The 11,907-nt window shown below is 42.1% G+C and overlaps 1 protein-coding gene across 2 annotated transcripts in view; it reads right to left on the bottom strand.

The window, feature by feature from the left end:
• Window positions 1-684: 684 nt before the first annotated feature.
• LOC111960547 (leucine-rich repeat and fibronectin type III domain-containing protein 1-like protein) overlaps window positions 685-11,907 on the bottom strand; it is a 119,847-nt gene continuing 108,624 nt past the window's right edge. For both annotated transcript variants that reach the window (XM_023982584.1, XM_023982585.1), the window contains exons 6-7: window positions 11,436-11,828; window positions 685-1,054 (exon numbers count right to left, since the gene is read on the bottom strand). The gene's annotated coding sequence lies outside the window, so the exon portion shown is untranslated. The remainder of the gene's footprint in view (window positions 1,055-11,435; window positions 11,829-11,907) is intronic.

The raw sequence follows: 11,907 nt of genomic DNA, 5'->3' as shown, positions 1-11,907 counted from the left end.
TAATAACAGCATTACGCTGATTTAGTACAATGGCAGACAGTCATTACTCTCACGGCACACATCTCTCAGCAAGCCTTTAGGATTGCTGTAAACAGCCATAAACACCAGGGTCTAGCATTTTAAATAAGATATCCCATTCACACGAAGCATTCTGTTGGTTCAATGCCTGACTTGGATCAGATTCACAGGCAACAGACGGCGAAAAGCACCACCAGAGAATCTGTGCAAATTGCAGTGTTTGAATTCATGTCGGCTTTGAGGGTCAGGGGGAAGAACATAAAAAGAAGTCAGTGGAATTGAGTTTTCAGAAATAAAGCCTACTAGGTGGTGGGAGAGAGGCTAACCCCGATACTAATGATGAATACCTCCATTAGGAGAAGGCTGTAGGACTGGTGGGGTAATATATATAGAGGGCTGGACTTGACACTCTCGGACGATTCAAACCTAATTTATTTTTACCTCTGGGATCCCTTTTTCCCTCTAAAGTAATTTGGATTGGCTGCCATTGTGATATAACCATCGGGTAACATAGGTTATTGGCTACATGGTGCCARGAGGCAGAAAAAGGCGAGGTGGGGATAGGGTGTGGGTGTAATAGGTTTGTATAGGGAGAATATATGAGGAGGGGATGGAGAGGATAAAACAGGAGAGAAGAAGGTAAATGATCAGCCACAAACAGGCCTGTTAGTCTCTAGGGAATGAATCCACTTTTTTATTTTATTAGAAAAATTTCACACACCAGAAAAATTACATGTACAAAACTATAAGATTTGGAATTGCGTTATGTACAGATACAAAAGATAAAGCCAAATAAAAAGTGACGGAGAACACAGAAGGTGAGTCCCCAGCGGTGAGCGTTTTGTCTTTAAGTCTGTTTGATTCAGGTCTCACTGGGTTCAGCTCAAAGGTGAAAAAAAACGCAACACAGGAGGAGAGGGTGATGAAGACCATTGTGACGAAGAGGTGGTGGTGATGCACAGACATGCGGTTCAGTTTGCTTCGTCCCTGTTGGTTGGAGTTCTCTGAGTTTGGATGGACGAAACACAGCACATACCTGCAGAGAGAGGAGAGAGARAGCGAAATCAGTGAGGAATATGTTCTCTTCTGGCCTAACATCAGTTACGGTTGACCAGACATACAAGCCCACTTAATCCAGGTTGATAATTGAAAGGGCTTCATAAAGATCAGCCAACAGCCAACAATTTAGCCCCTGAAGTATAGTGATGATACTGGTTCTCCTTGACCAGTGTTAGATTCATTGAATCCCTGGCATACTAAGGCTTTATATATAATGAAACAGAGAACCCCCATAACATTTCCATAAAGACAATAGACCCAAGTACATCAGTATAATACAAACACGGGAAGCTTCACAAACACTGGCGGCCATACGGCCACCACCACCGTACTTGGACAATGCACTCGGATGGATCCATGCAGTGTTGTGTTCTACTGCTGTTTGATACGAATGTAAATGACTGGCAGCCATGACTTGCAGCCTCCCTTACAGCACTGGCCAAACCGTGGTGGGCATGCCTGTGTGGCTATGAAACAAAACACGGTTATAAAACAACAACCCAGTGCCATTAAACAGCCATTGAAGTGACCAGATGCGTTCCCAGTATAGAGCAAGATTACATTTGGGACTCCTCGGCCTTAGACTCATCCTCAATGTCCCTGGTCCACAGTATAGAGCAAGATTACATTTGGGACTCCTCGGCCTTAGACTCATCCTCAATGTCTCACGCACTGTCCACAGAACAGTGATAGGAGTTAAGCCGGTCAGCTCAGACAGCCGAGCCCTTATAGTAGCCTGACTAAGCCTCCCATCGGGCTGGACATAGCATGGCTCTGGATGCATGGCAGGTGGTGAGCTGAAAACAAGCCTGGCAGACATTTTAAATGAACACTTTTGCTTACATCTCCATATTGAACTAGGCACTTTGAAAAATGCTGCTGTATAAATCAAATCAAATTGAATTTGTCACGTGCGCCGAATACAACATGTGTAGACCTTACAGTGAAATGCTTACTTACAAGCCATTAACCAACAATGCAGTTTTAAGAAAATACAGATTTTTTTTTTTTTTTAAATTCGTCTGGGTAGCCATTTGATTAGCTGTTCAGGAGTCTTTTGGCTTGGGGGTAGAACCTGTTTAGAAGCCTCATGGAACTAGACTCGGGGCTCCGGTACCACTTGCTGTGCGGTAGCAGAGAGAACAGTCTATGACTAGGGTGGCTGGAGTCTTTGACAATTGTTAGGGCCTTCCTCTGACACTGCCTGGTATAGAGATCCTGGGTGGCAGGAAGCTTGGCCCCGGTGATGTTCTGGACCGTACGCACTACCCTCTATATATAGGCTCTCTGGTGGCGTATCACTGTGTATGGCACCTGGAAGTAGCTGACTAGCTGGCACTGCAGGTGGTTTGTATTGGAGAGAAGAGGCTGGACAAATGCGAGAGCAAGAGCTACAATTATGGACGCCATTTTGGAAATGCTGTTCCCTTGTATATCAGGCTAACATGTTTGATGCTGAAAGCACTGAGTGGACTGAGGCCTATAAAGTGGAGGGAGTTGAGAGGGTACTTATTTGAGCTTCTCAGTTGGCTGAATGTACTAGCATGACAAAAAACCATCACTGCATGAAAGTGTTTTCAGTCAATTAATGCTGACTTCACGAGGCAGAAGTAGATTGTCCATTCGAAGCATAGGGGCCATTACATCTTCACCCCTAATGCATTCAAACAAACAATTTGCTTTTCAATAACAAAGTGTACTGTAACAACTGACTTGAATTATTATTTTTTGATGACCATTCAATACATGTTCTGGCCTAGTCTATAGCAGGCTTTATCCTGTGAAAAAAATGTATGGCTTTAAGTTCCGCTTCAGGACCTTATTGACCATGGGTGTTCTCTGCCTCTCCCTCCCAGCGTGGGAGCATTGATAAAGTCAGCTAGCGTCTCCCCAAAGCAGAACCTGCCTTCTCTACTACTCTCTCATTGGCACAGCAGGAGAGTCTCTCTTGAAGCACAACCACATATTACGATGCGCTTGGATTCTGCAAAAGTGCAGAAATATCTTTCTGTATTTCCTTARCCACTTTAAACGTGTAAGTTTCAAACTGAGTAAGGGAGACCTATTTGTACACTAGATTATAGCATCATACCGTAGCTTGCTTTCCATTAGACCTGCCACTTGTTCTAAACCATTCATGGTGTTGCATCACACACTATTTCCAGTGAGTGTATACGAAATAGCTTCGTTTACATCCATTTACAAACAAAGCCTGTTTCCTTGCGCTGAGCGTGCACCATTGAGCTATTTCTGTGATCTTCTATCACCATCCAGGAGAAAGGCTATTGGACCTGAATGAGGACCGGACCAACATTGCATCCGCCACTCTAGAAATGTTCCGAGAAATTTGACAATGTTCCAAGGGCAATAAGTGTATTCCATGGAGGGGTCAGTCCGATACACATAGTCAGACTCTTTTACTGTCACGCCCGGATCTGTTTCACCTGTTCCTGTGATTGTCTCCATGCCCTCCAGGTGTCGCTTATTAGCCCCCAGTGTATTTATCCCTGTGTTTCCAGTCTCTCTGTGCCAGTTCGTCTTGTATGTTAGTCAAGTCAACCAGCGTGTTTTTCCCATACTCCTTTTGCTAGTCTTCCCAGTTTTGACCCCTGCCTGACTCTGGACTACTTTCCCGCCTGCCTGATCATCCTGCCTGCCCTGACCTTGATTCTGCCTTCCCTTCGGTACCTTTTGGACTCTGAACTGGTTTTGACCCTTATACCTGTCCACGACCATCCTCTTGCCTTCCCCTATTGGATTAATAAATATTGTAAGACTCCAACCATCTGCCTCTTGTGTCAGCATCTGGGTCTCGCCTTGTGTCATGATATTTACACTACCCTAATTTTGATTCCCATCATCACATCTTGCTTATCATCAGTACCTATTGATTATGCAATTAATTGTGGCCTGAGCAGGAGATATAAATTGGGACCGGCTGTATTATGGATTGCAATCCGCCCCCTGGGGCAATCATCCAGTGATCATCTGAAATGAATCACCTCAGTGTGTCTGCCACACAAATCTCTCTCCGAATGCCATCCAATGCCTGCCGACCTAGACACTGTTCAGGGGGCAGACAGTAATTTATTCTCCACACCACCTTTCATCATCTCACKTTTTTACATGGGATGTTGATATTGTTGCTGTTTCACATTGTCTGGCTAGAGGGCGAGTGATAACATCAACAGTATTTTGCCCTTGGTTTTAGGTGTCACCAAAACTGGCAAAATCTCTTCAATAAAACCATCACTGTGGTATTGTGAAGCTCAGTAGCCTCCTCTACATTTGCCCTGATCAGAAGAACATGATAAAGTGACGAAATGAAAACAGAGCCTACAACCTAATGGCCCCTGCCGCCTCGGTTCTGCCCCATGATATCTGAGTCGAACGTCATTCTGTCTCCCAAATAATAACAGAGCTTGTTTGCATAATGTTTGCATAGTGACGCCATAGCTGAGATTTCAGACAGTTCAGCACAGACCATTTAGCCTGCTGTTCTTGACTTTTAGTAGTGGCCTCTGGGGGCTGGCCTCTGTGATCTCACTCTAAACAACCTTTTTATTGATGCCAGAGACCTGTGATCATCAGGCGCTATGCTGCTGCTGATACATTGGGTAACAGGCTTATGACTGCGTCATCAGCATGAAGCAACGATTAGCCACATAACGATACTTTAATTGCCAGAGAAATGAGGCAGGAGACTTGACACAACTTAATGCTAAGTGTGGGAGGATGGTTGCCATCAAGCCATACAACACGTCATAATTGATTTCTCCCAGGCCTATTTTAGCAAAGTGTTGATAGCAATCTAAAGTCAATCCATTTTGTTGTTTTTGTGCAGATTTTTTTAGGGGGGGGGTCTCCTGAGCAATAAGGATCATAACACATGCAGCCAAAAAATGGCAGCCCCCAACTTGATTCTGTTCTTGCTCAAGACAAACACGAAGAGACAAGAATGGTATTGCCACTCGGTATATAAATATATTTTTCTGGGCGCAGACCGGCTGTTATGACAAAAAGAAACAGAATCCATGTCTTTGCAACTGTTGGGAATTAGTGCCAAGTTTAAAGTTGAGCTGCAGCGTGCCTCCGAGGCCCAATGCTTCACACACACAGAAAGCAGAAACCACGTCCCTGATTAAAGCAAACACACAGCCATGACAATAAAAAAAGATGCAAAATGTGCTAAATAAAGTCCTCTCCTGACATTTGCCGTCCCCTTGGTACAGTAGTAATTAATTACATTTGGCAGAGGTTGTGATGCATAAAGCATCATCTGCTTTTTGTTTGTGTGGTTGTATTGTAGGAGCACCATAATTATCCTGAGGGTGGAATCTTGTGTAAATATGAGAGGCATGGTGTTCTGTTCTCACAACAAACACACACACACACAGGCATACACACACATACAGACATGCACACACACACACGTATGTATGAAAACACATACGCCCCGCACACGTATCCTACAGATTGCTAATCAAAGCAAGGGCGATGAAAAGACAAAAACACTAATTAGGAAATTACACCAGCAGCAGAATTACGATCCTTTTAAAGTGGTTCTGTTTTCCAATCCTCATGTTATTTTGTGAGAGAGAAAGCTGACGATACCAGGCTGTTTGAACTCAGTTTTAGATGAACGAAATAGACACACACACACACACATCTATCTTGGCTTCATCTCATCTCGAGTCTAACCTTAAACCTGTCTCATTTCTCAAACTCCTGCTTGATGGTGAGATATGTCTTATCAATAGTGATTTCATGGCCCGGGCCTAGGTACTGACAGCCGACTGAGCCTTTCCATTTGTCCCTGTCCTCTCCGGGAATGGTGAGGGCTTAGAACAATGGAGTCCCCTGGTTTCACACATCACTACACCTCAACCCCTCTCCACATTACTATCCAACGAAAAATACAAACTAAAGCTCCTGTCCACCCGCCACCGACATTTTATTAATCAGACAGACACACAATTAGTTTGCTGATAAAATATATTAATGGTCAGTTTACTCTCAACTATCAAAAAGGCTAAAGACATCAGAGTGGGAGTAGGGTGAAACTATTCGTTAAGACATAAAGTGATGCTCCAGAGCATGTTCACATGGCACTCTCTTCTTCATTTCCCCTCCCTTCTCGACACGCTTCTGTGCTCTCAGATGTTAGCAGGTAAAAGAAAGAGTTCGCTGGGGAATTGATGGCAAGGTTTACGTCTGAGGCGAGAAATAGCTGCAAGTATAGCTGCAATAGCTGCAATAGCTGCAAGTATCAATTATGCATAACTCCCTTGCTTTGTTTCAGGAAGCCGATATGTAATAGCAGAGGCCCTTTCACTGTAATATCCCTCCTCTCTATCACACGATAGGGCCAGATCACCTTGTAATCACCTTGTCGTACAAATTGTAGAATGGCCGTCACCCAAGCCCTGTCTGAACACAAGCTGGGCGAGGGTGAGAAATCACCTGCAATGAGTTGTGGGATCAAATGTTCATGGGATTGATCTGTGTTAGGCTGTACTATGGTATACTATGACCACTGCAGTGATCTACGATAACATAGACCTAAGCCATGACAAGGTCATTGGATAAATCTCTAGAAAGCACAAACATTTCATTGATGTGAGAATAATTAAGTATGATCTCATAGGCCTCCCGGGAAATTACCACCCACATGCATGCCGTCCAAGAAACGTATTAATTGACTTAAATAAACAAAACATTTCATGTTAGCACATAAAATAGGGCAGCAGGRAGCAGCAGGTAGCCTAGTGGTTAAGAGTCTTGGGCCAGTAACCAAAAGGTTGCTGGATCAAATCCCCAAGCTGACTAGGTGAAAAATGTGTCTAAGTGCCCTTGAGCAAAGCACTTAACCGTAATTGCTCTTTCAACCCAGATAGCAGACGATTCTGGGCCACTTGCGGCAACTGTTTGGCACTGCTGGCTTTGACTCGGCAGCAACCAGTCCTATGTGGGCCAAATACGGCAAACGAGTCCGTATTCATTATGGCAGGGCAAATTTGGGGCGATTGTGGCTTGCGATATAATGCCAACATATATATTTTTTWATTAAATATGCACTCAACATTTTATCCCTATGATATGTACATATCAATTTCACTGTTAWATTTCATTTATTTTAACTGCCTGTTGGCACATTCTCTGTACCCTTTGATCCATTGTTATTAATCTTTTAGATTGTGTATTAGCATATTTTGTACTGTTGGCCTACATGGGAGTAAGCATTTCATTGTAAGGTATTACTCTAGTTCTTCATATGACAATAAACATACTTTCCATACTTGCCTTGKCAATGGATTGAAATTAACCCCCAATTTTGGTGCTATATAAAGTTTAACCTATTTACTGGTTTAATGGTTCTTTAGAACCTAAGGAAAGGGTTCTTGATATAGCCATACAGGTTCCATTCATAACCTTAAGCATGGCTTTAATATAAGTAATAATAAAAATACYTCAAATAGGGTTTAACTATCTTTAAGGCAAAGAACTTTCACTTTTGAAAACCATGTTTCTTTTTTTGGGGTGTTCCAAATGTTTTACTCTGTTAGATTATTCAAAGTGACACCTGAAAGTGAATACCTCCAACTCTTGGCGCCAGCCCCTAGTCATATGATATAAACAACCAATTCAACTACAAGACCCCTGCTATTTCGAGAGGAGACCCAAGATCAGTTACCAACTTGCAGAATTGCTAGCTAGTTACATGCGTCAATAACACTGTTGTTGGATCGGTTGCATCCAATAGCTAGCTAGTTAGCTAGATAGCTAACGTCATGAAATCGGTAAGTTAGCTATTTTTCCCAACCTGACCTTCAGCTTAGCTAGCTGTTTATAATATATGTTCCTTATGAAACTATAATTGGGCCGTGAAAATGTAGTGTAGGCAAGGTAACCTGGCAAGTAGGCTGTCAACTGAAATTATTTGGTATCCGGTTAAAGTAGGCTGTCAACTGAAATTATTTGGTGTCCGGTTATTTAACTAATATTTGTGAGCTAAATCGAGGAGCTTGTTCTTTGTGATCGCTAGCTTGCTATCTAAGTTAACATGTCCTTAGCTGCCCAGGTAAAATGAGCGGGTGTACTAGCTAACGTTAGTAGCTAGCTACTGTTACTCACTAGCTAGTTCCAATTTTTCCTTTAGGTTGTGTGAGTTAGCTGTCAAGGGGCCACTAATGAGGACACTAGCTATTAAAGGGTGAGTACTGTAACTATAGCTAACTCTATTTGATAAACGTTTTATGTTTGTAGCTGTCTTGTAACAGTGCTATGGAACGTTAGATATATGTGTGTGCTTGGCTAGTGTTACCAAGCTTATTAATGTGTGTTAGCTTGGCAAACATTAGCATGTAGCTGACGTTACTCTGTACTGTGTACTGTTGTTAAATCTTAGTTTCAAACATAACAGTTTTAGTAGGGCATGGCGTATGTCGTTCCTCTTTTGACCCTCCTTCTGACAGTTGGACCTGCTCCTCTCCATTACTCAACATACAGCCCACAGTAATGTCAATAATATTTATATTCTAAGGTTACCTAAAGCTTCCTAAACGCAACCAAATATACAGTATAGAATGTTTATTACTGTTAGAATGTAGCTTTTTTTTGCTTGAATTGAGGCCCAACAGGTCTTATGTTAACTGTTTAGTGCTGGTAGAGAGATCATATAATCACATAATCGTGACAAATTAAAGCTAAAAAAATGTATTCTTCAATATTAATATTAATACATACTTGAAAAGGTAACAGTTGTATTCTGCACTGTTTATGATTTTTTATTTTTTTTATTTTAAAATACTTATATCTTGAGCTACCTTTTGAATATTTTCATGCCTCCTCACAGCGATTGAAGTGTCCCCAGTGTTGCTTGTTGTTTTGGCCTTGGTTGGAGGTGTTTAAAAAAAAAAAAAAGTAAGGTTTAGCGACATTGGTCTCTTTTTTGCATTTCCGTCTTCTGACCTAGTCAGCCATTATAATTATGCTTTAAAGGTTTGTGGTATTATTAGCAGAAGACAACCAATGTCCAGATCTGTATGGAGCCTTAGTTAAAGGTTTGTGGTATTATTAGCAGAAGACAAACAATGTCCAGATCTGTATGGAGCCTTAGTTATCCAAAACTAAGATAGTGTTTGTGTTTTTGATATTGTAAAAAAAAAAAATAGTTACTAGTTTTTCAGCAAGCCAATAGGCTATTAAAATTAGGTGAATTACTTAATATTGACATACAATATCCATATGTTATGGTCACTTTTCTGTTGTCTGTGCGGTTACAGATGGACTATTTGGGATTGAAAGGTGGCTGTGATGTGAAAGAGAGTGTGTGGAGGATGGCGTTTGACCAAATACAATGCTATTTCTCTGTAAACACATTAACAAATGACTTTCAGCATGCTTATAGAGAAGGGGACTCAACATGTACTGCACAGACACAAATGAATGATGATTGGTTGAAAGAAATTGATAAGAAGATGGAGGGAGCTGTACTGTTAGATTTCAGTGCAGCCTTTGATATTATTGACCATAACCGGTTGTTGATAAAATGTATGTGTTATGGCTTTTCAACCTCTGCCATATTGTGCATTCAGAGCTATCTAGTAAGTAGAACTCATAGGGTTTTCTTTAATGGAAGCTTCTCCAATGTCAAACATTTAAAGTGTGGTGTACCGCAAGGCAGCTCTCTAGGCACTCTACTCTTTTCTATTTTTTTAATGACCTGCCACTGGCATTAAACAAAGCATGTGTGTCCATGTATGCTGATGATTGAACCATATACGCATCAGCACCCACAGCTAAAGAAGTCACTGAAACCCTTAACAAAGAGTTGCAGTCTGTTTTGGAATGGGTGGCCAGTAATGAACTGGTCCTGAACATCTCTAAAACGAGAAGCATTGTATTTGATACAAATCATCCCCTAAATTCTAGACCTCAGCTGAATCTGGTAATGAATGGTGTGGCTGTTGAACATGTTGAGAAGACTAAATTACTTGGTGTTACCTTAGATTGTAAACCGTCATGGACACAAAACATATAGATTCAATGGTTGTAAAGATMTGGAGAGGTCTGTCCGTAATAAAGAGATGCTCTGCTTTCTTGACACCACACAAAGCAAGTCCTGCAGGCCCTAGTTTTAGCTTATCTTGATTATTGTCATAAGGTCAAGTGCTGCAAAGAAAGTCCTAGTTAAGCTGCAGCTGGCCCAGAACAGTGTGGCACGTCTTGCTCGTCATTGTAATCAGAGGGCTGATATAAATACTATGCATGCCAGTCTCTCTTGGCTAAGAGTTAAGGAGAGACTGACTGCATCACTTCTTTTCATAAGAAACAATGTGTTGGAAATTCCACATTTTTTGCATAGTCAACTTACACACAGCTCTGACACACACACTTACCCCACCAGACATGCCTCCAGGGGTATTTTCACAGTCCCTAGGTCCAGAAATTCAAGGAAACATGCAGTATTATACAGAGCCATGAGTGCATGAACCTCCCTTCTATCTTACATAGTGCAATTGAACAGCAAACCTGGTTTCAAAAAACAAATAAAGCAACACCTCAGGGCACACCGCCTCTCCCCCATGTGACCCACTTGTTGTGTGTATGTACTGACATGTATCTGTAACTGATAGATGGACACACACACACACACTACATGTTACTGTTTTTAAATGTATGTCAATTCTAAAGTCGTATGTCTGTGTTGTTATTTTCGTTATGTGTCGGACCCCAGAAAGACTAGCTGTCACCAGTGTCGTTGGCTCCTAACAAATTAATAAAAAAACATCTAATTGCGGACAACAGTCTTTGGAGTGAGTGGAATAGTAGAGAGTTAAGAGAGAAAGTAGCCTAATCCAGACAGATCTAGTAAATCGCACCCCTGAGTTGCGGCCGGGGTCCTCTCCCGCTGTGTTCCTCCATCAATGTTTTCAGGACCTAATTGAGCTGATCACTTACCAAATTTTACTCCTCAATTGCCTGTCTGCCCATAATTATCTCCCATCCGTTTAGCCATGTTATTAGTTAAGCCAGAGGAACCAGTAGAGTGGACAAGGAGGAGATGGGAGGCAGACATGAGATGTCTCTGGGAGAAAGAGTGGGTCCTCCTCCAGAGTAACCCAAGTTTACCCTCCAACACCATGCCACTCCTGTTTGTAGTCACAAACTTATCAGATTGGGCCTGTCCAGGGCCTCTAACATGGTTGTTTAAAAGCAACACAGAACACACTCTCACACACAGCCCTAAATTAGAGATATCTGTGGCATGCATGCTTGAAATATATGGTCAACTTGGTTAAATAATGAGTAAGGCGGTTTTCTGACCTTCTGTACATAATCCTGTGTACACTCACCTTTGGCTGGGTCCCCATCCTGAGTCTGAAGACAGTCAGGTAAAGTAAGGTACATTATGAGCAGGTCCAGGAACAGGTCCAGGTATTGGCAAGTCCTGGTCCAAGTACAGGGCCAGGAACAGCGGATACACAGACAGTCTGAGCCACAGAGGGATACAAGGCAATACGTTTCAAAAGCCACTGGCGAGGCCGTTGGCTCGTCTAGCTCTAATCCCATAGATTATGATGGTGAATTGAGTCCTTATTACATCCATCTTGGGGTGTGTTCATGGGGGGGGGTCCGTAAATACAGTGTGAACAATGGAGGACGCAAGGAAGATGTCTGGCAGGAGTCCTAAAAATGTTCCTGATTTATAATCCAATCTCCTTGATTCCTGGAATCCTGGGAATATTCTGAAAAACAAAAACATGACCAATGGTTACTGATTGAGTTGAATGCATGATACTGTATGTACAATCTAATCAGTGATTG

Source organism: Salvelinus sp. IW2-2015, linkage group LG4p (genome assembly GCF_002910315.2).
Source record: "Salvelinus sp. IW2-2015 linkage group LG4p, ASM291031v2, whole genome shotgun sequence".
Lineage (NCBI taxonomy): Eukaryota > Metazoa > Chordata > Actinopteri > Salmoniformes > Salmonidae > Salvelinus > Salvelinus sp. IW2-2015.
Note: the sequence above shows the minus strand (reverse complement) of the source record. Positions and strands in the feature narration are given on the sequence as shown.